The 25974-nt window shown below is 43.5% G+C and overlaps 1 protein-coding gene across 13 annotated transcripts in view; it reads right to left on the bottom strand.

Annotated features, from left to right (window-relative positions):
• TLN2 (talin 2) overlaps positions 1-25974 on the bottom strand; it is a 497178-nt gene that overhangs the window by 300393 nt on the left and 170811 nt on the right. The window contains exon 1 of one of the 13 annotated variants that reach the window (XM_070378014.1): positions 14333-14405. The exons of the other annotated variants lie outside the window; for them this stretch is intronic. The gene's annotated coding sequence lies outside the window, so the exon portion shown is untranslated. Of the gene's footprint in view, positions 1-14332; positions 14406-25974 lie in introns of those variants that run through there. 13 annotated transcript variants of the gene reach the window in all.

Here is a 25974-nt window from a genome sequence, read left to right as displayed (position 1 = left end):
CCTCTTCTCCTTCTACCTTCAATCTTTCCCAGCATCAGCGTCTTTTGCAGTGAGTCGGCTCTACGCATCAGGTGGTCAAAGTATTGGAGCTTCAGCTTCAGCATCAGTCCTTCAGTAAGTGTTCAGGGTTGATTTCCTTTCAGATTGACTGGTTTAATCTCCTTGTTGTCCAAGGAACTCTAAAGAGTCTTCTCCAGCACCACAATTCAAAAGCATCAATTATTCGGTGCTCAGCCTTCTATTTTCCCAATTATTCTCCAATCCTATCACAATGTTGAGGTTCTTTTTTCCTGTTCTTCGATCTTAGTTTTAAAACAACAGTCACTTTACTAAGGTACTGATAAGCCCTAATTTCTACCTATCCTGCAACATCTCTGGGATTATTTCTCTTTTACTTGAATACCTACTGCAAAAATATTTTCAATGCTGGCTTTCAGTGGTACGATTTTGAGGGCATATACCTGAACTTATTTTTATTTTGCCCTTGTATTGTTTTTCACTTTAACATTTAAATGATATTGTGCTAGATAGGAAAATTGTAAGTTAAAAGTTCTTTTAGCATTTAAAAATTTATTTTTCAACTGTGTTTTTGCAAACAGAAAAGTCTGATGGCAAGCTTCTTTCTTTGTAAAAGATCTGCTATTTCTATCTGGAAGCGTTTAGAGTAGTATCATTGCTTTTGTTAGTCTAAATGTTGTTTTGTTAGTCTATATGCATTTGTAGTATTTTTTCTTGTCTCTCACTCTGAGCCGTTTCAGTTCACAGCCTGTTATTTAAATTTTTGAGACTCAGCAAAGAGTCACATTTTATAGCTTATAAATTATACCTTTATACATTTTAAAGCTTAGTTTGCACTTTAAAAATATTTATATATTTTAAAAATAAAATAAAATGCCATGGATTAAAAATCACTTTGTGATATGATATGCAAGTGATGGGTCCTGATTGACTATTAAATTATAAACAAACTAAAGTTCATATGTGGAATGATTACAACTCAACTGAACAAAAATGTCAAGTGTTCATTAAACATGCACGGAAATCAAGTAATGGTGTTTTCAAAAAGCCTTCTAGGTTGAAGTTAAAAGCCAAAAATTTTTAGGTGAGTAAGGAGCTCATTAGTAAGCATCAACCACATGCAAAAGGTTCTGAGGGACAGAAAACTGAAGAGGCAGCCTCTAAAGAATTCACAAGTGAGACAAGACAGATGGTACCCAAAATATCAAGGAGCAGAGAGTTAAGCAGCTTAAGCATCAAATGACTCGCACTGACTGTCACTTCAATTACAATCAGTCTCAGACTCCATTTCTAAGCACTGGGTCATCCCACAGAGAGGCTACTAAGAAGGCTGAGTCCTCCCCATGTCTGTGACCCAAGGTCAAGGGCTGAGCAAGGAGTCAGCATCCACACACCCGCCCCATGGCCAGTAGTCACCAGCTGTTCATGCCCAGCCAATTACTTCCCCTCTAAACCTCAGTATCCTCATCTGCAAAAAGGGTTAATAACGGATATCCCTCAGGATTATGGGGATATGGGGTTCTGATGCTAAAAAACTCAGGGATTTGAATTTGTAGACGGAAGGAAAGAAGCCACAGCCCAGAGGAGGAGGGGGACTCCTGGAGAAAGGGAATTATGGGGGAGGGGGCAAAGGAAGCTGCTTCTGCCCCAGAGCTCTTTCTTCACACTGGACACTGGCCGGGAGAGGAGGGAAGTGGGCCAGGGGGCACCTCAGGGAGCTCCGTGCTCTATGTGGGATAGGAGGGGTGTTCTCTATGAAAAGTGAGTGCCATTTCACCTTGCTGGGGAACACATGTATACCTGTGGTGGATTCATTTTGATATATGGCAAAACCAATACAATATTGTAAAGTTAAAAAATTAAATTAAAAAAAAAAAAGTGAATGCCAAGGAGGAGCTGGAGTAAGGGGACTCAAGCAAGGTGAGGTCTGCATGCTTCCCGGAGGAACCTGAGTGCATGGACCAGGGGCTCCTAAAAGGACACCCCTGTGGGAAGAAGCTGAGAAGTGGCTGTGGATTTCAGTGTGTGCAGGCGCCAGCCTCAAGCGGAGTCCCCAGAGGGAGCCTGCATTCTCCAAGCCCCAGGGCAAGGGCATGGGGATCCAAGCTCAGGTCCCCAGTCAAGGAGGAAGTGTGAGCAGGGGATTCTAATCGAGTGGGAGGAAAGGAGGAGTTTCCATAGGGAGGTTTCAGTGAGGTCAAAGAACGGAGATTCATGGTGTCACCAGGGTGCAAAGAAACTCTCAAGAGAGCTGCTATATTATCTGGTAAACCAACACCTGCCTTGGGATGTGGTTATGGAAACTGGAAGGAAAGGCCTTGACAGACAGCCAGTCATGGGTCAGCTGGGTTGTTAAAGGGCACACCTGCAGTGGGGGCTGGAGCTGCCAACCATGCAGGAGCCTGGGAAGGTGGGAAGGCCCATGTGTGGGGGATCAGCTCCCGGGGGATGCCTGGCATTGAGCCCCAGGGACTGCACATGGTAGGGAAGGAGCCACTGGGCAAGGAGGGGCATGGTAGCAAGAGATGATGGACTTGCAGGAAGCGCAACTGGGTGGTGGTAGCAGGGAGTCGACCCCTCCTCCAGACCCCTAGGAATGTCCTGCCAGGGCAACAGTGACTAAGGAAAGGCAGGGGCTATGAAAGAACCTGGAATCAAAGTGTCAGCAAGCAGCATTCCAGGCTCAGTTTTGTCACTCACAGAAACTGCTCGGTCACTAGGTACTCCACTCTCAGGGACTTCCAGATCTCTGGCTGCACCACACATTCTGGCATAGAAACGTTTGGCAGAGGACTTCCATGGTAGTCCTGTAGTTGAGAATCCGCCTGCTAATGCAGGGGACAGAGGTTCGATCCCTGGTCTGGGAAGATCCTGCATGCCACGGAGCAACTAAGCCCATCTGCCACAACTACTGAGCCCGTACTCTAGAGCCTGTGCTCTGCAACAAGAGAAGCTACTGCACTAAGCCCGCACACCACAACTAGAGAGTGGCTGCTGCTCGCTGCAACTTTTGCTTGAAAGCCCAAGCAAAGCCACAAAGACCCAGTGCAGCCCAATAAATAAATAAAAATTAAAAAAAAAAAAAATGGCAGTGAGTAGATTGAAAGGCTTCATTTAAGTGTAGGGGAGGAGACGGGAGGCTTACAGGCCCACCCAAGAGCACATGTGTGCTGAGGAGAAGCTACAGAGCAATTTAAGGTACCTGCCAGCTGAGTATCTTCCTTGAGAAAATGACTGTGCCCCATGTCAAGCCAGAGAACCTGAAAGGAAGAACTCACAGACTTTGAAGACAAGCAGGTACCTACTATGTTTCTGCCAGGCCAGGCACTAGGCCTAACACCTTCATGTATCCATACACTGGAAACAAAGAGAATGAAAGATGGTTTCCAATCTGTTCTGCCCTTGAATATCATGATTAGATGAAGAAGAGCCCTGCTGCTGCTGCTAAGTCACTTCAGTCGTGTCTGACTCTTAGCAGACCCCATGGAGACTGCTCCAGTCTCCTCTATCCATGGGATTTTCCAGGCAAGAGTACTGGAGTGGGTTGCCATTGCCTTCTCCAGAAGAAGAGCCCAGAGCAGAGCAAAAGGGACCGAGGAAACATATCAACCAAAGGCAACAGATATTTAGTACAAAGGCACTTTTAGGTTTAACATTGATTCATTTATTTTTAGAGAAGATAATTATGTTTAGAAAAAAAAAAGCTTCAATCTTTTAGAGTTACATACTGAAATATATATAGATGAAATGCAATGTGGAGTATTTAAACTAATCAAGTGAGTGGAGAAGGAGATCTTGATGAAACAAAACAGATTGGAATTAATAATCACTGAAGGGGGGGATGGGTACAGTGGAGCTCCTACTGTGCTTTCTGCTTCTGTAGATGTTTCCAATTCCGATTAAAAAACAAAAACAAATAAATGAGAGGCACTACATGAAGGTACAGTACGTTGTTTGTAACCTAACTGTGTTCCTTTGATAACAATACTGCAACACACTCAAAATTCTGAAAGTATGTTTAAATGATAGAAATGCCTCTGGCTTTAGAGGCAGATCAACAGTTTCATAAGGATGCAGTCTTTTCTGTAAGTTTTCTAAGGAAGCACTACTAGCCAGCTGTACGTACAGGCAGTCACGCTTGAGAAGATCCAGGAAATACATCTGCCCAAACAATGTGTCACCTTGACATCCAAGTTCGGCACCTTCCCCTCCGATGACACGAAGTAAGTTTGACTGATACACAGGCGTTGATAGGCAATAGACTCCTGTCATGCTTTGCTGCCCAGGTGAGGAATCAAGCAATGGAAAGATGCCAAATGTCAGGCATCCTCGATGTGACTGGCATCCCCGTCTTAAAGCCACCAGAGGAATGGCAACAAGTCAGGGAATAAGCCTGCTCTAAAAGCTAACAGTCAATAACGTCGATTTGATCAACGACCTACTGGCCTCACTTGTGTGAGACCCACATCATGACCAGATTGAGCACGACTAGGCTGAAAGGACTCGCAAGAAACAGGGGTCAAGGCTGAGGAATTGAACCACCACTCCTCCGTACCCAGCGCACACATACCTTTATCCTTTCCATCATCAAATTCAGGGCCCTATCCAGGGGCTGGACCTGCGTCCCTTGTGTCTTCTGCATTGGCAAGCAGATTCTTAACCACTAGCGTCACCTGGAAAGCCTCCTTTTGTGCTATCACTTTGCAAAGGATCGGCTTAAGCTGGTGTTTCTCTGCCTCGGGTGATTTTGTCCCCCTTCCCCAGGTAATGGGACACTTGGCATTGTTTGGATTGGACACTTTTAGCTGCCACAACTAACTAGGGAGAGGTGCTACCAGCGTTTGATGGGTGGAGGCCAAGGACACCACTGCTCAACATGCTCCCCTGTATAGGACTACTCCACACGACAAAGAATTATCTGGCCTAAATATCAATGGGCTCAAGTTAAGAAGACCAGGCTTAAACAAGGAAAATGAAAAGTGAAAGGAAGATTCAGACTTGTTCAGAGAGGAGGGAGGGCAGGAGAATGCGACTGCCTTCTGCAAGTTCTGTATCTACATATTTCTACCACTGTTCTTCAACCAGATGCGGTATTTGATGCCATGCCCTCTGCTGTAGCTCTTCTTCTTTTGTCCACTAACACGAGAGGGACCAGACACTCGAGAGACTACAACTGCCAAGACCAATATTTGCTCTTTTCCAACGGCCATGTTTACTCAAGATTACTCTGCCCTTGGTGAACTGGAAAGCAATTGGCTGCTGACACACTTGGAATAGAGCCGAGGAATAGTCTGACATCCTTGCTCATGGGTGGTGAAGAGATAATATGGTTAACAGATGAGCCGTCTCTAAAAACCACCTCAGCTTTGGGATGCAACCCCTTTGAAACCATTGGGAAATAAGTTCCTATCAACAGGGCAACCCTGATAACATTCTCAACAGCACAGGAGACCTTCGAGAAGCAGAAAAAGAATGGCAGTGAAATTAGGAAAACTACACAGAGAGGGAAGGGAGAGGGACTACAATTATCAAATAATTTAACGGCACTTTGACCTGAAGGAGACAGAAAGGAGAACTCACACCTAATTACCGCTCCATCAACTGCAGTTTTATAGCCAGTTGAAACGATATATGTATCTTGATTGTAAACCCAGAAATACAACCCACACTGACCTCCATGGTGACTAGTCAAAGATTCTCTCCTTGTTTGATTTTTATTATTTACATTTGCATAAGTGACCTGTTTATATAATAGATACTTCTGGTAACTGAAATTCAGCTGCACCTGAAGGGCACAATCGCAGATTTTCTCTCACGGGCCACAGAGCTTCATTTTTCACAGCCATTCATGCCCCTTTAGCACAAAAATTAAACTGTGGTAACTGCCCTGGTGGTCCAGTGGTTAAGAATCCACCTCCCAATGCAAGGGACGCAGGTTCAATCCCTGGTTGGGGAAAATCCCACGTGCTGCAGGGCAACGAAGCCCAAGCACCACAACTAGAGACAAGCCCGCACACCTCGATGAGCGCTTGCACACCGCAACTATGGCCCGACACAGTCATAAATAAATACATACATAAATAAATATTAAAAAAATTAAACTGTGGCTACAATCACTACCAACCAAGTTCACCTGCTAACATGAGACGCCAAGAGATTTTGGACTAAAGACTATACCAATGCCACACATGAATTCCAACTGCTATCCAATTCAAGAACGTCTGGGCAGAAGGTATGCCCGAGATGGCAATTCTGACATCCTGGCAACAGCGAGCACCCATGCCTGCTGATGGGTTCTTTCTCAATCTCCCATGCCTGGACTAACGTGGGCTCTGATGGATTCTTTCTCAATCTCCCCACTTCTGGGAAGGAGCTCAGGCACTAGACCCAGAAAGTCAGACGAGAGGTCCCTGCCCCAAGAGTGCATAACCTTAGGGTACAGAGCAGACCCTTGGTCGTTTCAAGAGAACTCACACCCAACCTCTGCATGAAAGGGTTGAATACTGACCTCTCAAAGGATAAGTCCATGACTTAATTGTGGGAACCTGTGAATGTGGCCTGATTTGGAAAAAGATTACAGATACACATTCGGATAGATACTGACAATACTGAGTTGAGATGACCCTTGGACTACACAGGGAAGTCCTAAATCCAATAAGAAGTGTCCTTATAGGAGCCAGAACGGAAGACACAGAAGACAGATGTCTATGTGTGGAGTGCGGTAGCCACAAGGCAAGGAATGCCCAGGGCCACAAGAAATGAGAAGAGGTCAGGAATGATTCTCCCCCAGAGCCTTCCAAGGAGCATGGCTCGGCCAACACCTTGATTTTTACTTCGGGCCTCCAAAACTATTAAAGAATACATTTCTGATGTAGTGAATGAAAGGTGGCAAAATATGCCGCTTTGGTATAATGATTATTTTCAGCTGTAGGCAAGGGAGAAACAGCAAATGCAGGGAGATGCTTTCTGTGATCTGCCCTTATTTGCCTCAAGATAAACCTCCAAAAGCAACTGGACTGTAAATCCCTACCCCTGGAGTTTCAGCACCCAGGAGAGGAAATACACCCTCCCTGCTTCTTTCCCTATTAAGTACATGTATTAAACAGATCCCCAGCCCCCTTCCCTATTAAGATGATGTTGTTTAGTCACTAAGTTGTGTCCGATTCTCTGCTACCCCATGGATTATAGCACGCCAGGCTCCTCCATTCTTCACTATCTCCCAGCGTTTGCTCAAATTCATGACCATTGAGTCAGTGATCCCATTCATGGATCACAGCCTTGTTGTGGCAAAGAGGCTTGTGTAACTCAATGAAGCTATGAGTCATGCCATGCAGGGCCACCCAAGATGGACAGGCCCTAGTGAAGAGTTCTGACAAAATGTGGTTCACTGGAGGAGAAAATGGCAACCCACTCCAGTATTCTTCCCTAGAGAACTCCATAAAGTGGTATTTAAGCCAGAATTCTACCTCTACCTCTTAGAGTTACTTATTATACCCCACGTGTATCTCCCATTACACATGAGGCATACATGTCAATAAACTTCTGTTTTTCTCCTGTCAATCTTTTATTATAGGAGGTCTCAGCTGAGAACTCAGAAGGGCAGAGAAAAAAATATATTTCCTTCATACATAAGCCACTCAACTTGCAGTAATTGGTTAACATGGTCCTGGGAAGCTACTCCATGGCCCAGCACTGGGCCTGGCCAGCCTTAGCATCTCAGAGTGGCCAGGTCAGGGTACACCTGGGCATATTCCAGAAGCTTCTGCCTGAAACTTGTGAAAAGTTCAGGTAGGCAGGGCTGAGGATATGCCTTCAGCCCTGAAAGCCCAGGCCAAGGATGTTTTCCAAAGGATGAGCTCTGCAGAAAGTCAAGAAAGTGATTCCATCTGTCATGGGCAGAGCACCACTGACAAGAAACAACCCCCCCCAAAGGGACTTGGGCGGGGGGCGGGGGGCGGGGGTGGGGGTGTAAAAAACACCCACCACCTTGAGGGTCCTCAGATGAAGGGTTGTTCATCATCAACCACCTTTCCTGACACTTCCTGAGAACTTCCCACTGGCCATACCACCCAGGTTACTACTTATTTTGAGTTTTGATTGCATCATTTTCTGCCTTTTCTTTAAATTGGTACCTCTTGCATATGTTGCTGCTGTTTAGTTGCTAAGTTGTATCTGACTCTTTGCGACCCTATGGACTGTAACTCAACAGGCCCTCTGTCTATGGGATTTCCCAGGCAAGAATACTACAGTGGGTTGCCATTTCCTTTTCCAAGCGATCTTCCCAACCCAGGGATCAAACTCGAGTCTCTTGCATTGCAGGCAGATTCTTTACCCCTGAGCCACTTAAGAAGCCTGAAAATTTTCATTTAGTGTTGCATCTGAAAAGACATTGGCCCTATTGGTACACCTCCTGAGAACACTGAAGCTGAGGGGATTTGAGCAGTTTGCCCCCATACTGTGGGTTAGCTGAGGGAGAAGCCAGAACTGTGAGTTGCAGCAGACTCCAGAGCGCATGTCTTCAGCCTTGGGCCACTCTGATCTGCCTCCCTTGCATCCAAGAGGCTGGTACTAAGCCCCCACCCCACCCCATTCCAGCGTGCTCCCTGCCAGGGCCCCCTGCCTAAGCCCCACTATGGCAAGGTCCCGTTCTTCCCAGCCTGAACCTCAGCCATGGCCCAGGCCCCTTCCCTTGACCCCAGTACCTAATGGTGTTCAACAATAATAGGTACATAAAAACGCTCATGCCAGGTATCAGGGGTTCAGAGAAAATCCAGACAAGAATAGGGAAGTGTAAACAAACGGTTCTGTCGTAAGAACCATAGGGGACCAGAGAAGAGGGAATTCCCGAGGTCCTAACTCAATGTGTCATCTTCACCTACAAAATGACATTGGCTCTGGCTAAAGTTAATGATCCCCATAAAGGCAGGCACCTCACACTCAAGCAAGGTCCCGTCACTCTGTAGGCAATGCCACTGCCCTCCGGGAGCCCACATGGCCTAACTGCTCTGACTCCAGCCTCTCTGTGCTCAAATCCACCCTCTGCCAAAGTTCCAGGAATCTCAAGGACATACAAAGCTTCACTACCTTTTCAGTCAGTGCTTTCTTTTGACCAAGCATTCTGACAGTGCACTTCAGACACCTTTGAAATACCTGGTCCCTTGAGCCAGCAATCACAGTGATGGCAATCTATCATCATGGAATAATCTTACATGCAGAAATGCTTTCATATATGAAGACATATATGAAATAAACCTTCCTTCTTCACCCTAACAAGAATTTGAAAACAACCCTATGTTCCAAAAGAAGGGGCTAAGTTATTAACAGGGTTTGATTCTCTTGATTGGATATTAATTACCTAGCTAGGAAAAAAAACGTTGTTTATGAGATTTTGAGAAAATGCTTACTGTCTAATAAATAGAAAAACCAGAAAGCTAAATGTACTTATGGCATGACCACAACCAACCCACCCCATGGAAGAGAAATCTGAGAGGCAGTCAGTCAAAATACAAGTGTTTCCTGAGTGGTGGGGCTCTACGTGTTTTTCTTTTACTTTTTAATTTTACCACACATTTTCTATAATGACAATGTTAAGAGCAGAGGAAAAATGAACTTCCTAGGTAAGACAAAAGATAAGGCTCCCAGAGCTCCCCACTGCTGCCGCAGCTGTTCAGAAGGGCACAGAGGACCCTCCACAAGTGAGTGCTACCTTCGGCCCTCAGCTTCTATAGCCCCTTCCACCCCGACCCTGTGCACCCCACCTTCCTGGCACATCTCGTTACTTAATATTCCTAGAAGCACCCTTACACCCTCCACCTCAGAGCTCCACACCCTGGTGTGTCCTTTTTTTTTTTCAGGGAAACTGAAAATACAAGGTTTATTAGTCACAGGTCCTGAAAGATAAAGGGGCATGCCTAAGATGAGAGAGAGGAAGTACAGATGTGGGTTCTGTCTTTAAAGGAGTGGAGGGGAAAGGTGACTAGTACTTGAAGAGTTCACTCTATATTGGTGAATTTAACACATAGGAGGAACTAGTGTGCAGGAAGAGAAAAATGGGGTCACTCAAGCAGTCAGTTACCTAGGTTACCCAGGACTCTCTAAAAGGGGACCTTAGTGGAAGGAGCAGCCTAGTTTTTGTCTGATTGTTTAGCTGGTAACTGTTATGCAACCAGTAATAGATTCATCTGAGATGCTGAGATGGATGTCTCTGAAACAGATGCCTCAGCAATTGAAACCTAATGTCAGCCACTTACACTGTAACTTTTTAAATGCAAAGACATTCCCCCAGTTTCTTAAGGAGAAACTAACTCCCCCAACAAAAGAAGGGCCTTTTTCTGTCTATTAAGATGCTTAGAGATCTGGTCAAAGTGTTCTCCCTCTTACAATAATCCTTTTTTTTTTTTTTGGTGTGGTCTTCCTGTCTCCCACTGGGATGCAGGTTCCAAGAGGGCACATGTTTATTACTCTGCATAAAGAAGGCTGAGCACAGAATTGATGCTTTCAAATCATGGTACTGGAGAAGACTCTTGAGAGTCCCTTGGACTGCAAGGAGCTCAAACCAGTTAATCCTAAAAGAAATCAACCGTGAATATTCACTGGAAGAACTGATGCTAAAGCTGAGGCTCCAAATACTTCGGCACTTGATGCAAAGAATCGACTCATTGGAAAAGACTGTGATGCTGAGAAGGATGGAAGGCAAAAGGAGAAGGGAGCTACAGAGGATGAGATGGTTGGATGACATCACCAACTCAATGGACATGAATGTGAGCAAGCTCTGAGAGATGGTGAAGAACAGGGGAGCCTGGCATGCTACAGCCCACGGCGTTATAAGGAGTCGGACACAATTTAGTAACTGAACAACAAAAACTAGCATAGCAAGGGTAATCAAAAGAGGTCCAAGTTCATTCGGGATTAATATACAGCTATGTAAGGAATTTAAAGGTGCAACTGTTGCCAGAAAGTGCCCCTCCAGCAATCCAGAAGCACTTCATTAATAAGTGGTATGTTAATTGTTGCTCACATACCCCTGGGCACAGATTCCCCTGAAATTCTCTACTGAGCAATAAGGTCTTAAATTTGGGGCCGATCATATTTCAAAAAGCTCTTTCAGGCATGTCATCTGTCAGCCTAAAGCAATTTATTGTGAAGATACTTTAATGCTTTCAAATTTTCCTTAGAATTCTAAGTTAGGTGACTTCTTGCTATTCCAAACTAATGAAAATTTTTACTGCACCAAAAGAATATTATGAACACTTCTCAAAATGATATTTATGAACTTTCTTCACCATGGCAAGTCAAGGGGAAGTTTGTGCCCTGAGTGTTAGCAGGGACCTCACCCAGCATGCATACCGGCAGTGTTTTAACACTTATTAGCAGCCTGTCTGGGGTTGCTGCTGAAGCTCTAGTAAGCAGACACACACCAATTAGCAGGTCAGACATGCACCTCTGCTGTATAAGGCTAACTGCACAGGTGACGAGGGGATATTTATAAGCAATTCTGAGCACATATGTGTCAGTGGGAAAAATGCAGCATCTTATATAGTTTGAGAAATTAACATGCTCAGGAAGAACAACATCCAAGTGTGATTTGTAAGAAAATCTATAAGGCATATAATCCAGGATGGGGCCAACCTAGGCAAAACCTGAAGTGGTCACAGAAGTTTCTCATCTAGGTCTGAAATCTTCAGAGATTAAAGTGGGTGGGTGGGAGTAGTTTGCCATCATGGGAAATAGCCAATCCAATCATCTTTGCTTTTACTGTGAGACCAGACTCTCAACCCCACAATAAAGCCAGAAAGCTGGGCTGCCTGATTCCTACTAGAATGTGACTTCCACTGAGTCTACAGGACTTTCCCCTAGTGGGGAAAAGCCCACCAAGCAAACCTCTTAAGACGCAGGTCTCCGTCACCATCATGCTTCCTACAAGTCAAGTGGCTACAGTTCTGAGGCCCTCAGACTCCCTTCCTCACCGGTGAAATAGGACAGGACCTGTTTACAGCTTCAACCTCTGACAGTATTAGGGTGTGTGCAATCATTTAAAAAATTCTAACACCATCACTGAAGATGTGTATATTGTTTTTTGTTTTTTTTTTTAATGTTCCCTACGAACTAATTTATTGGCTCAAGAAGTAGGAATTGCCTGCATGGCACTTGGTTAGGTGATAGGAACCTAGGAGAGGTCATGCCAGGCCTCTGCTATAGAGCTGTCCTCCCAATCCGGGGGAGGAAAGACCCAAACACAAAGGACTAGGACATAATGAGGTACACAGCGGCAGGGCTGTGGGGTTCATCCAGAGTGTTCTGGGGGTAGACTGGTAGGGGAACCAGAAGGAACCTCTTCATAAGGAGCTTCCCATGGGAGCTAGGTGGAGCTGGCTCTGGAAAACGACCAGGGCCACGGCAATTGGGTATCATGTGCAAGAGGGGGCAGAAAGCCATGATGTTTCAGAAGGGACATTTCAGGAAGGCCAGCCCAGGGGCAGACAGAGGGAGGAGCGGTCAGAGAGCTGGGCACCACCATCTCCGTGACTGCATTTCACCCTCACTATTCTGCAGTGACCATCACAAACCACAAGTTAAAAATGAGGACTGCTCCAAAGGATACACACACCTCAATGTTCATGGTAGCACTACTCATGATAGCCAAGATACAGAAGCAACCTAAATGTTCATCAACAGAAGAATGGATAAAGATGGGGTACATATAGGATACACGCACCTCAATGTTCATACCAGCACTATTCACAATAGCCAAGACACGGAAGCAACCTAAATGTCCATCGACAGAAGAATGAATAAAGATGTGGCACATACATACAATGGAGGATCAGTCAGCCATTAAAAAAGAAAGAAATGATGCCATTTGCAGCGACATGGATGGACTTAGAGGGAGTCTCAGGTAGCTCAGCAGTACAGAATCCACCTGTCAGGGCAGGAGATGCAGGTTTGATACCTGGGTCAGGAAGATCCCCTGGAGGAGGAAATGGCAACCCACTCCAGGGTTCTTGCCTGGAAAATCTCATGGACAGAGAAGCTTGGTGGGCTACAGTCTGTGGGGTCACAAAGAATCAGACACAACTGAGCAACTGACCACTCCCACAGGGATGGACCCAGAGACTGTCATCCTGAGAACTAAGACAGAGAAAGAGAAATATCATATAATATTTCTTATATCCAGAATCTAAAAAGACATGATATAAATGAACTTACAAAACAGAAAGAGACTCACAGACTAAGAGAAAGAACTTACGGTTGCCAGGTACGGGAAGGATGAGAAGAAGGGATAGTTAGGGAGTTTGGGATCGATGTGTACACACTGCTATATTTAAGCTGGATTACCAACAAGGACCTACTGTGTAACACAAGGAACCCTGCTCATTGTTATGTGCCAGCCTGGATAGGAGTTTGGGGGGAATGGATCCATGTATATGGATGGCTAAGTCCATCTGTTGTCCACCTGAAACCATCATAACATTATTAATCAGCTATACCCCAATACAAAAAAGTTAAAAAAAAAAAAAGTCCTGCAACCCAGACATTGGGACTCAGGCAACTGTCTCAGCAACCTCTTGCTGCATAGTTACCACACTCCTGGTACATGTAAGTTACAAGAGATAAGACAGATGGGTAAAAACAAACCAAAGTGGTTTCAATAAAAACACTATTTTAAGATCAGAAGTTGTCAAGGGTATCACAGAAACATATTTATGTAATATGGGGCTTAAATTGGCTCTAGAGAAAAATAAAATTAGAACATATCATTAGGAGACCAAATGCATCCAAACCACTAGGATGCAGCAGGAATCACCAAACTGAAGATTCATAAAACACTGTCCTCAGCATCTAACAGAGGGGTGGGGACTGGGGGGTCAGCACAAGAAGGAGGAGTAGGGGGAGGCTTCTCAAGGGAGAGGATGTTTAAATCTGCAGATTGAGAAGAGAGGAGAAGAAAGGGGGAAGGGGTGGTGGGATACTGCAAACAGGAAGTTCCTGAGAGGGGATAGGAACCTGGCCCAATAGGAAAACCACAAGCCAGAGGGTTGGGAATATTCTAGAACATGAGGCAGCTGATCTGCAGACTGAGGACAGCAGCAGGCCACTGGACCTGAGCACAGAGAATGGCACCCTTTTGCAAGAAAAGAGACTTTTTTATATAAACATTTTCCTCCACCCCATACAAAGTGTTTGGCTCACTGGTGCTTGGAGATGGAGGCAGTTGTCCCTGGAATATCAGAAGCCTGTGTGCACTTTCTGCAGGAGAGGGTGGGGCATTCAGCCACAGGACTCCCTGGAGGACTGTGACGTAAGGTAAACTCACCTGGAAAATGGTCCCCTGGCAGAGACCCTAAGGAGGGCCTCTGAATGACTCCGCACAATGCTCTCTCTGGCTCCTCTGGTGAACGCATTAGCTGTTCAGGAGAGGGCTTAAGGAAACACAGACACACCCGCTCAGGAGGGGCCCGGTGGGGCGGGTCACATTCCTTTGAAAACAGGGCCCTGCTGTAATTTGTGCAATCAGACCAGAGATTGGACGGCCCAGCTTGGCTTCCCATTTACTACAATATCTCGCTCCTGCTCAGGAAACCCCACCCGGGCTTTTGTTTGGAATTTTTGTTCCTTGATTAGGTGTAAGCCCTGTTATTCCCGCCACTCCAAAGTAGCACAGGGGTCTGATGGAGCCGCAATGCACAGCACAGGCAGAAACCCACTTCTGTGAATCAGGCAAGCGCATTCTTTTCTTCTCAGTCGTTTTAGAATGATGATTTCTTTTTCATTCACTACTCAAGAGAGGAAGGTGGAAAAAAAAAAAAGAGAGGAAGGTGGGAGAAGCAGGGACATTTTGTGCAACTGGAAAGGCAAATCAGTTTTATTCTCGATTTAGAACCATGCGAGCCCAAGGGACACTCCCGGGCTGTACGCAGAGCCTCTCATTGCCTCCTGACCTGGAGGCCTGGTACAGCTCTGCATTCAGCTAGTGAGAGGGGATGAAGGAGACCAAGCCCTATCTGTGCATCACATCTTTGCAAAGTCTGCAAAGTCTTCCTCCTGGCAGGAATGGCAGAGCTGCACTGTAATGCTATCTGACAGCCTTCCTTATGCAGTTCAGCTGGGATCCAACCCCTAGGGCAGGCTGAAGAGCAGGGCAGGGTCAAGGGCCAGTAGGAAGATAGATTCCAGAATGATTGACATTTCTTACAAGGAAAGACAGAATTTATAGGTAAATTTCATTTCAAAGCAGCAAATATTAGAATTGGCAAAAAGAATAAATCATTTCATTAGTTAGTAAGTACTCAAGCAACGTAGGAAGGCCTATCCTGTGGTCTGTCCAACCTCAAGTACCATAGGCCTACCTAACCTCCTGCCCTTCCAACAAAGCCTTCTGGGGCAGGGGTGGAGGTCTGAACCTAAGGCAGCTAATCCATCATCAGGTCAGGGACGTAACATTTAGGTGATCTGGCTCTAACAAGCCAATTTTGGCCTAGACTATCCCCCAGTCATTCTGATGGAACCCTAGCAGGGAGGTTGGAAGGTTAGAAGTCAGAAAAGCCAGGACTGGACCTTGCAAGTTCAAGTGCATGAAAAGAGGATCAAGGACACCTCAAGCTAGGCTCAGAGATGAGGGAGCCCAGAAGAGCACCTTGAGTGTCTCAGCCCAACTCCCCTGAGCCCTGGACATCCTATTCTTCCCATCCTGTGAAGTCCAAGACGACACATGGAAACCTTCCCCGCTGACCAAACTGATGTGAACGGGTTTCTCCCACAACCAAAGGCCCTTGCCTGAAATATTTGCCCAATGTGTGTACAGTGCTATTTCAGAGCTAAGACAAAATCTCTTACTGGAAAAACTGCAGAATGTGGCAGCATAGCTGCAAGAAAATGCTAGTGAGATAATACACAAAGTCTGGCTCAGAAATGGGCAGCACAGCTCACTCTGGGTCAGATTTGCCAGAGAGCACTCCTTAGGAGAGAAAGGACTCCACCTTGCCCAGGAAGAACAGGAAGGGTATATCTGAACATGGAGGACAAAGTTGATAATCCCTCTGTGAACAGGACTTCATTCTAATTCCTTTGGGCTGCAGCCACATCCGCTGGCCTCAGTCGCTTAGACTGTAGCCCACAAAAGGGGGAGAGGTTCTGCTGGCGAGCTCTCCTGCCCTGATTTTTGGTGATCCTAGTGAAATATAGCAATCCCCCGGGGTAGGCTACTTAGTGCTCTCTGGTTAACAACTGGCCTACAGGCTGAAAAGCAAGAGGCAGGTCAGGCTGCTGGGGAATCCTGCCTCTAAACTCCTCCCAACCTGGCTTCTGGTTCACATCATGAGCAGAAGGGCAAGGGGATGTTCATTCATAGCAGTCCAAGTGGAATCAGGAACTACATCCTGAACTTGTCAGAGGTATTCAGGGATGAGGATGAGAGTGGAGATAGAAAACAAACAAAGATGCCATAGCACATCCTTAAGCAGCTTATCATTTATCAGGAAATATGACTTGTACACAGCTGACCCAATCACAAGCATGCACACACTAACTGCTCACACTAAGCGCACACACCAGATCAGATCAGATCAGATCAGTCGCTCAGTCGTGTCCGACTCTTTGCGACCCTATGAATCACAGCACGCCAGGCCTCCCTGTCCATCACCAACTCCCAGAGTTCACTGAGACTCACGTCCATCAAGTCAGTGATGCCATCCAGCCATCTCATCCTCTGTCGTCCCCTTCTCCTCTTACCCCCAATCCCTCTCAGCATCAGAGTCTTTTCCAATGAGTCAACTCTTCACATGAGGTGGCCAAAGTACTGGAGTTTCAGCTTTAGCATCATTCCTTCCAAAGAAATCCCAGGGCTGATCTCCTTCAGAATGGACTGGTTGGATCTCCTTGCAGTCCAAGGGACTCTCAAGAGTCTTCTCCAACACCACACTTCAAAAGCATCAATTCTTCGGCGCTCAGCCTTCTTCACAGTGCAACTCTCACATCCATACATGACCACAGGAAAACCATAGCCTTGACTAGACGAACCTTTGTTGGCAAAGTAATGTCTCTGCTTTTGAATATGCTATCTAGGTTGGTCATAACTTTCCTTCCAAGGAGTAAGTGTCTTTTAATTTCATGGCTGCAGTCACCATCTGTAGTGATTTTGGAGCCCAGAAAAATAAAGTCTGACACTGTTTCCACTGTTTCCCCATCTATATGCCATGAAGTGATGGGACCGGATGCCATGATCTTCATTTTCTGAATGTTGAGCTTTAAGCCAACTTTTTCACTCTCCACTTTCACTTTCATCAAGAGGCTTTTGAGTTCCTCTTCGCTTTCTGCCATAAGGGTGGTGTCATCTGCATATCTGAGGTTATTGATATTTCTCCCAGCAATCTTGATTCCAGCTTGTGCTTCTTCCAGTCCAGCATTTCTCATGATGTACTCTGCATATAAGTTAAATAAACAGGGTGACAATATACAGCCTTGACGTACTCCTTTTCCTATTTGGAACCAGTCTGTTGTTCCATGTCCAGTTCTAACTGTTGCTTCCTGACTTGCATACAAATTTCTCAAGAGGCAGATTAGGTGGTCTGGTATTCCCATCTCTTTCAGAATTTTCCACAGTTTATTGTGATCCACACAGTCAAAGGCTTTGGCATAGTCAAGAAAGCAGAAATAGATATTTTTCTGGAACTCTCTTGCTTTTTCCATGATCCAGCGGATGTTGGCAATTTGATCTCTGGTTCCTCTGCCTTTTCTAAAACCAGCTTGAACATCAGGAAGTTCACGGTTCACATATTGCTGAAGCCTGGCTTGGAGAATTTTGAGCATGACTTTACTAGCGTGTGAGATGAGTGCAATTGTGCGGTAGTTTGAGCATTCTTTGGCATTGCCCTTCTTTGGGATTGGAATGAAAACTGACCTTTTCCAGTCCTGTGGCCACTGATGAGTTTTCCAAATTTGCTGGCATATTGAGTGCAGCACTTTCACAGCATCATCTTTCAGGATTTGGAATAGCTCAACTGGAATTCTATCACCTCCACTAGCTTTGTTTGTAGTGATGCTTTCTAAGGCCCACTTGACTTCACATTCCAGGATGTCTGGCTCTAGGTCAGTGATCACACCATCGTGATTATCTGGGTCGTGAAGATCTTTTTTGTACAGTTCTTCTGTGTATTCTTGCCATCTCTTCTTAATATCTTCTGCTTCTGTAAAGCGCACACACCAACTCCTCATAAAATAGATGAGGAAATCACTTCTAAATCCTGAATTCAAGGGAATTTTCATTAAGAAGTACAACTGAGTTGCAATATAAAATATTGTAGTTACATAGGCAAGATCAGTATTACCGTCAAAACATGATTTAAATGAGTAAAATGAATGACAATGATGGCTTTCAAGTTTTGTGTTTTTTTTTTTTTAAAGCAGCCAAGTGTTTTCTTTAAATGTAACTTTACTCAGAAGCCAATAAGCAAAGTAGATTCATAAAAGCAGAGCTTCTGTGGTTGAATGGGGGCACAAGACCTGGAGCTCATTTTCTGTAGGCTGCTCATGGGCCACCATAGCTGGAAAACACTTCCTGTAACATATTGGGGCTGATGTCTTTCAGGCACACGTGGTAATTGTAAACTCACCTAGTGGAAGTGTACCCAGGCAGCTGAATATACTTGCAAAAAAAAGGTGATTGTGTACAAGGTAAGGACTGAGATTTTTTATTTTAACTGAGCCTGTGGTTTTAATTTTAACTCTGCCAGTCTACCTCTGACAACCCAGAAACTTACCCCTCATCTCAGGGAAGGGCCAGAGTCCTAAGCTAACACACTAGACACCTTGTATGTCACTATCTGCCTCTTACACATCTTCTTCTTAAGTCTAAACTCACTCTGCTCCTGCGCAACCTCCAAAGTCCCTCTGAATCTAACCTTCAGTAAGGATTTTCTGAATTTCAACCCTTCCAGTTTATTCTTGGGGCACACTGATAATGTGGCTCTGAAACCGTTTACCTTAGTCTGAGACTTGACTTCACGTGTTGGGACGCAAACCCAGCCAAAACCCTGCCTGGGACTCGAACCCCAGTCTCTGGGACTCAAACCTAGCCAAAACCCACAGTCTTCCAGCTCAAGTCACACGCCTGGTTTTAGAACCTAGTGAAACTCAGGTTCTTGACATCTCGTGGCAGAAAGAATTCAGTGAAAGACTAAGTGATAGGTAAGAAGTGGATTTATTTAGAGAGAAACACACTCCACAGACAAGAGTGTGGTCCTTCACAGAGGGAGAGTACAGCCTCGAAATGTGGTGTGGTTAGTTTTTATGGGCTGGGTAATTTCATAGGCTAAAGTGTGGGAGGATTATTTCAACTATTTGGGGAAACGGGTGGAAAGATTTCCAGGAATTGGGCCATCACCCACTTTTTGGTCTTTGATGGTCAGCCTTGGAGCTGTCATGGCACCTCTGGTTGTGTTGTTTAGCTTGCTGCTGTGCTACGATGATCATATATTAAGGATCAAGGTCTAGTCGAAGGTAACTCGTCGGCCACCTTGGACCCACTTGAGTCTAATCAGTTTAAGTTGTGTCCTTGGACTATGTCATGGCTTCCCTGGTGGCTCAGATGGTAAAGCGTCTGCCTGCAATGCGGGAGACCTAGGTTTGATTCCTGGGTCGGGAAGATCCCCTGGAGAAGGAAATGGCAATCCACTCCAGCACTCTTCCCTGGAAAATCTCATGGACGGAGGAGCCTGATAGGCTACAGTCAGTGGGGTCGCAAAGAGTCAGACACAACTAAGCGACTTCACTTCTTCACTTGGGCTATGTCATTCCTTCAAAGGTTGTGCCCAGTCCCCTTCCCTCCTGCTTCAGCTCCATCTGCTTAAGGAGAATATGACTATTATATCCCAAGATTTCACCCAACCTGTGTCTATGCCCCCTCTGGCTAGACCCCCTCTACTGAACCTATGCTCTCCAAAAAATCTAATCATCAGGCTCATGTAAGTCAGCCTGGCCCAAAGCATGTTCCTAGGATTGCTGCAGAGGTCCTGAGGACCAGAAAGTCCTCAGAGGCTTCAGCAGCCTCCTATATGCTGTGAATTCCTTACAGGAGAATCAAGAAGGAGCACCTCAATGCATAAGAAACATTTCATGTGTACGGCATATCCCACATCACTGCCCTGTCCTTTGGGAAACATCAATGACTTAAACATTTCCTCCAATTATAGTCAATTTGATATTTTCTTATAAATACTTTCCTCTAAAGATAACTAAATCAGAAATACGTGGAAATGAGCCAACAAATGGTAAATTACAAGTAATGTCCCATTAAAATGACAAAGATGACAAGGATGCATGCTATTTCTACTCAATATTTTACTTCACCCTCTAACTAATGCAGAGAAATGAATTAAGATAAAAATACTAGGAAGGAAGCAGGATATCTTCATATTTTTTGCTAATGAAATGCCTGTCTGCCTAGAATATGGTCAATTATAGATGGCCAGATACAGTAACCATTTAGAAAATGCCATTTTAAAAAATTCCAATCATTATCAAGAAGGGGAGAAAGGGAGGGAAGGAAACGGGGGGGAAAAAACCTAGAAATAAACTTACCTATAAATATAACACATCAATCTTATCTTAAATTTTATTGAAGGACAGTAAAAGAAGATACAATAATGGAGATAACTACCGTTTCCCAGATGAAATAACTCAATATTGTTAAGACAGCAATTATCTCTCTCCCAGTTTAAAAAAATCAGTGTGACCCAACCAACACAGCAACAGGATATTCTATAGAACTTAAAGCTGATTCTAAAGTTTAATTGGAATAGAAAAATCTTCAGAATGACTATGTTTTTAAAAAAGAAGGGAAAACTATCCTGACAAAACTAAACATGCTGTAAAGCTACAGTAACTAAAATGGTGTGATATCATCACACAAATAATGAACAGGATACGGGACACAAGAAACAAATGCATAGATATCAAGGTGACAACAAACCTACCATTTAAAGGAAAAACAACAAACTATTTGACACACTATATTAGGAAAGTAAATAGTCATGTAACAAAAATGAAGTCACAAGCCTACCACTGTCAGACACAAAAACAAATTCCAGGCAGGTAAGAGGCACAGATGTAAAAAATTATAGAGCCAGAAAAAAAAAGTGAAGGCACTCATTTATGTATTTACAAAGCCCATGAAACAAAGAAAAACTTACAGATGTGGCAACACTACAGTTAAACCTTCTACATTGTATAAACAAAGCCAAAGACATGCAAAAAGAGACGTTATCTGCAATCGATATTTTGAGGAAGGCAACACGATTAGCTTGATCTATTACTTTTTACTCTCAAACTTCTTATCATGGTTAAGTATTTAACATTTGAGAACTCAAATATTGTTAATAATACATATTTAAATTTTTTTAACCAAAAAAGTTAATATGAAGGAACACTTCAAGTAAACCCTTTCATAAATATTCACAAATTAAAAATTAGTACAGTAGAAAAAAACTTGTTTGCTATTTGTCAGGAATAAAAATAAGATGACTGTGGGCAATTATCTAAAATATTTTCCTTTAAACATTGTCCTTAGTGCCTCTCCCATAGATATTCTGGAAGAGAAACTATGCACTCAAGCGGGTGTGCCTCTTGGTTTTTATGATTATCTGAATGCCTGCACGAGTAAACAAACAACCATCCCATAAGTAAACTAAGAATCTCCTAGGAGAGACCCTGTAACTCCCAACCTGTGGGAGGGATGTTCTCTTTTCTTTTCAAAAGGGATAGATTTTATAAAACTAAAGAGTTCTGTGAATTTTTCATAACAAATGCATTGTAAAAAATAAAAATTGTTTTAATCCGTATCTCTGCCAAATCCTTAAGTTTTCTCCACGTCTACAAAGAGACCTACTAGAGTCTTGTTCAAGTGCTGAATTTGGAATCAAAGTGCAAAGTTATTGTGTAAAAGACAGTCCCTTATTGCAAAATAGAATCTTATGCCCTGCAAAACAAAACCTTGTAGGCCCTTTTCGCTGTGAGGTGAGGAAATTCACACTCAGCCAGTGGCATGACCTTATATTTTCCATTCTTTTCAGAAACCAGCCCTTCTTGGTAAAGTCATACTTTTTATTTTACCATTTTCCAATAGTCAACTGGTAACGTTGTCTATGTGCTCACTCAGTTGTGTCAGACTCTTTGCAACCCCATGGACTATAGCTCACTAGGCTCCTCTGTCCATGAGATTTTTCAGGCAAGAATACTGGAGTGGGTTGCCATTTCCTCCTCCAGGGATCTTCCCAAACCAGAGATCGAACCCACATCTCCTGCGTTACAGGCAGATTCTTAACCACTGAGCCATGGGGGAAGCCCCACAGGGTACAATTTTCCTGTCCTAGAAACAGCATATATCATTTATTTCAAAGGTCTTTCCATCAATCAATGCTACTAATGTGTTAAGTCTTTCTTTCCCAGGAGCATTTTTGTTATCTCACTTTAAATCATCCTAGGTGAAAATTACAGTTTTCTGATAGAAATAAGGCTTAAAATTCTATCAAATGTTCATATCTAGTATCAACAGCTGGTACAAAGAGGTCTCACTTCCTCACCCTAGATCAGGGAGTTCTTATCTACAGGATTCCCAGTCACTCCAAGTAGTCTCTGTGGCCATGAAACTCATAAGTGAGCATCAGATGTCTTTTTTCCTCTAGTCATGGTGAGGGGAGGGGTTACAGAATCACTCTGACATAAAAGTGTTTCTCACATTGTAATCATTCCACGAACATCTGCGTACTAATTAATATTATGCATTTTGCCTGATCCTGGGCAATGTTTACCCACTGGCATCCACTGATTACTTTTCTATCAGGGAATTCAATTCTCTGAAATCCTCCATCAAGCCTAGTGATTAAAAAAAAAATCATAAAATTCCAAGACTGAATCTATGTTGTGTTCTGTAGCTTAGGCTACTGGCAAAAAAATAAATACAAATTAGATTAAAAGACATTTATCACAAGCTCATTGCTTAGCACAAAAATTAAACTATCACTATTAAATAGAAACATTATTTATGCAATTTTTCCTGACAACTTAAGTATTTTCTAAATAACGGGAAGCATTTTTTACACCTAAATTATATGAAGTAATAAGGCATAACACAAAATAGGCAAATATTCAGTTTCATCTGTATTAAATTATGGGTATAAAATGCATTTAATTTCATGTGTGTTTATTAAAAGCCTTGAAATGACACATACCAAATTCTTAACACTCTTTAGGAAATGGTGGGGGAAAGTGAGACGAAGAGAGATTTTTACAGTTTATTTTCTAAGTGTCTGTATCACTTGAATTCTCTAACACGTTCAATTTTTTTCATTTTAAAAATAGGAAAAATGCAGAATAATGCTGGCACAGATGCACTGGAAATGGCACTGTGGTGAATTGCTATGGCACAGGAAACTGATACAACATTTTCACCACATATGTAATGGTTTTCAATGTTTGTGTCCATTGACTCTGCAATTATTTGTTTTACCATTACCATGGCTATCTTAATTTTTATAAAGAAAATCAAAGTAGGTGAACATATATATCTCAGTAGATCTTTAAAATACAGGCTTTTGAAATGTAAGCTAGCCAAGTATCAGTAGAGTTGATCCTTGCTATTTGCAGTGGTTATGTTCTACCGTCACCACAAACACTGAACCAGTCAATAGTAACTAGTGCTTCAAAGGGGAAATCCAGGCTTAGGCAGGTTCCTGTGAGCCTCCAGTCACAGCAGTTTCATCAGCTCATCAATACATAACCCTGTGTTATGCATGTCTCCAGACAGATAGATGGATAGATATGACTGACATTGAACTCATGGCCAACAGCACCATCATTCATGCCTCAACGACGCTTATATAAAATACCCCCATTTTCTCCATAAGGCATGTTACAGCCTTCCTGTGCTTAAACACTACTCAGCACTGTACTTAGGGGCTGTTTGAAAGGGCAAAATCACCAATAAGGAGCACAAAAATCTGAAAAATGTGGCACTAAATAGACCCTGAAAGGGATACTTGTTTACAGACTGAGAGTTGAAACAAGGCACAGCATCACCTTATTTGACCTCAGCTGGGAACAGATGCATCAGGTGACTCAGATTTTTTTTGCCTCTCTGCACATGTGTGTATCCAAGACTAACTGTAAAGGAGCCAGGAGTATCGATTTTAGGTTTACAAATGAACTTTAGCAAGTAGACAAATTTGCAAATATGTAATCTTACATAATAATCAATTGTACGCCTTTCCCTTTATTAGATAGAACAACATTCTCAAAAGATTAACAGCAGAGTCAAGAGAGATCCGTGAAAAACTTTCTCGTCTCTGCTCGGTGGTTCTCAACCAGGTGTGATTTTGCTCCCAGGGGACATTTGGCACTGTCTGGAGACGAATGTTGGTTGTCATGATTGGGTCTAGTGGGTAGGGGCCAAGGATGCTACAAAACACTAGGAATGTACAAGACAGCCTCCGAACAACAGGATTATCTGGCCCAAATTATCAATAGTGCCAAGAATAAGAAATCCTGTGCTAAGTGACCTTTATCTTTACACCTATCAAGATACACATTAATGCCTAAACAATAAACAATTAAATGTCAAGGACAAAGCAGTTCTCCTACTTTATTGACGCCCCTTTACTTTCAAGCTTAATTATGTGCAACTGAAGGGGCGTCCCTCGTGGGTCAATGGTAAAGAATTCACCTGCCAACTCAGGAGACACAGGTTCCATCTCTGGTTCGGGAAGATCCCACATGCTGCAGAGCAACTAAGCCCACACGTCACAAATATAGTGCCTACACTCTACAGCCTGGGAGCTGCGACTACTGGGCCAACGTGCTGAAACCACTGAAGCCTGTGCACCCTGGAGCTCATGTTCTGCCACAAGAGAAGCCACAGCAATGAGAAGTCAGCATATGGCAACTAGAGTAGACCCCGCTCAGCACAAGAGAAAAACCCACACCTTAATGAAGACCCAGTGCAGTCAAAAATAAATAATAAACAAATGCAACTGAAAACACAAAACAGTTATAAGCTATATTGAGAAGTACTACTTTTCCCATCATTTCCACTTGAACAGGGAAACTCCAACAATAACACAAAACATTGCACCAGCCTGAAATTTTTTTTCTGCTTCAACACTAGGAAAGTAAAAATTATTGCTGCGTAGGTAATAAGAAAGTATAATCTGTAGTATACTGCTCATGAGATAGAGAAGTACACTTACTCCTAGCAGCTTTCGGATTAAGTTACAAGCCTTTGAGAAGGTTCTTATAGTTACCCTGTCTGAGGAACAAAATGCAACAGTCTTATGGCTTAATGATTCTATGAAAAAAGGTCCAGTTAAGTGGCCCCCAAATATCCTTACTGCACACTGAACCCATATGTCTTTAATATTATACATTTATTCAGTCTTGAATCAATCATATTTTTAAATAGTGAATCAAGCAATTTGTAGAGTGGCCTCCAAGGTCACTCAAGAGCATTTCAAAACCCCTGAGCTAACTTAACAAGGATAAATAATTCCCAACTGGGAGGCACACTAGTAGACTAAGAATTGTACTTGGAGTTTGGAACCTGAATTCTTGGCTGTGTGAGTTTAGAGCCAAGTGATTAATTTAAGAGTCTTTTATTCTGGAAAGATGTTTCAGCACAACTGTGTAAAAATAAGGCCAAGATACTGTTTCCTGTCCTAAGTATGCTCTGCTGGAGATTATACGCTCTGCTGCCAAATGCTTTCAACTTCCTACTGAGTCCTGCTGACGACTCAGACCTAGAAACCCTCTATCCAAGCTAGTGCACTAGGACGACCCAGAGGGATGGTATGGGGAGGGAAGAGGGAGGAGGGTTCAGGATGGGGAACACATGTATACCTGTGGCGGATTCATTTTGATATTTGGCAAAACTAATACAATTTGTAAAGTTTAAAAATAAAATAAAAAAAAAAA

This window comes from Bos mutus, chromosome 10 (genome assembly GCF_027580195.1).
Source record: "Bos mutus isolate GX-2022 chromosome 10, NWIPB_WYAK_1.1, whole genome shotgun sequence".
Taxonomy (NCBI): domain Eukaryota; kingdom Metazoa; phylum Chordata; class Mammalia; order Artiodactyla; family Bovidae; genus Bos; species Bos mutus.
This window is presented reverse-complemented; position numbering and strand designations above follow the sequence as displayed.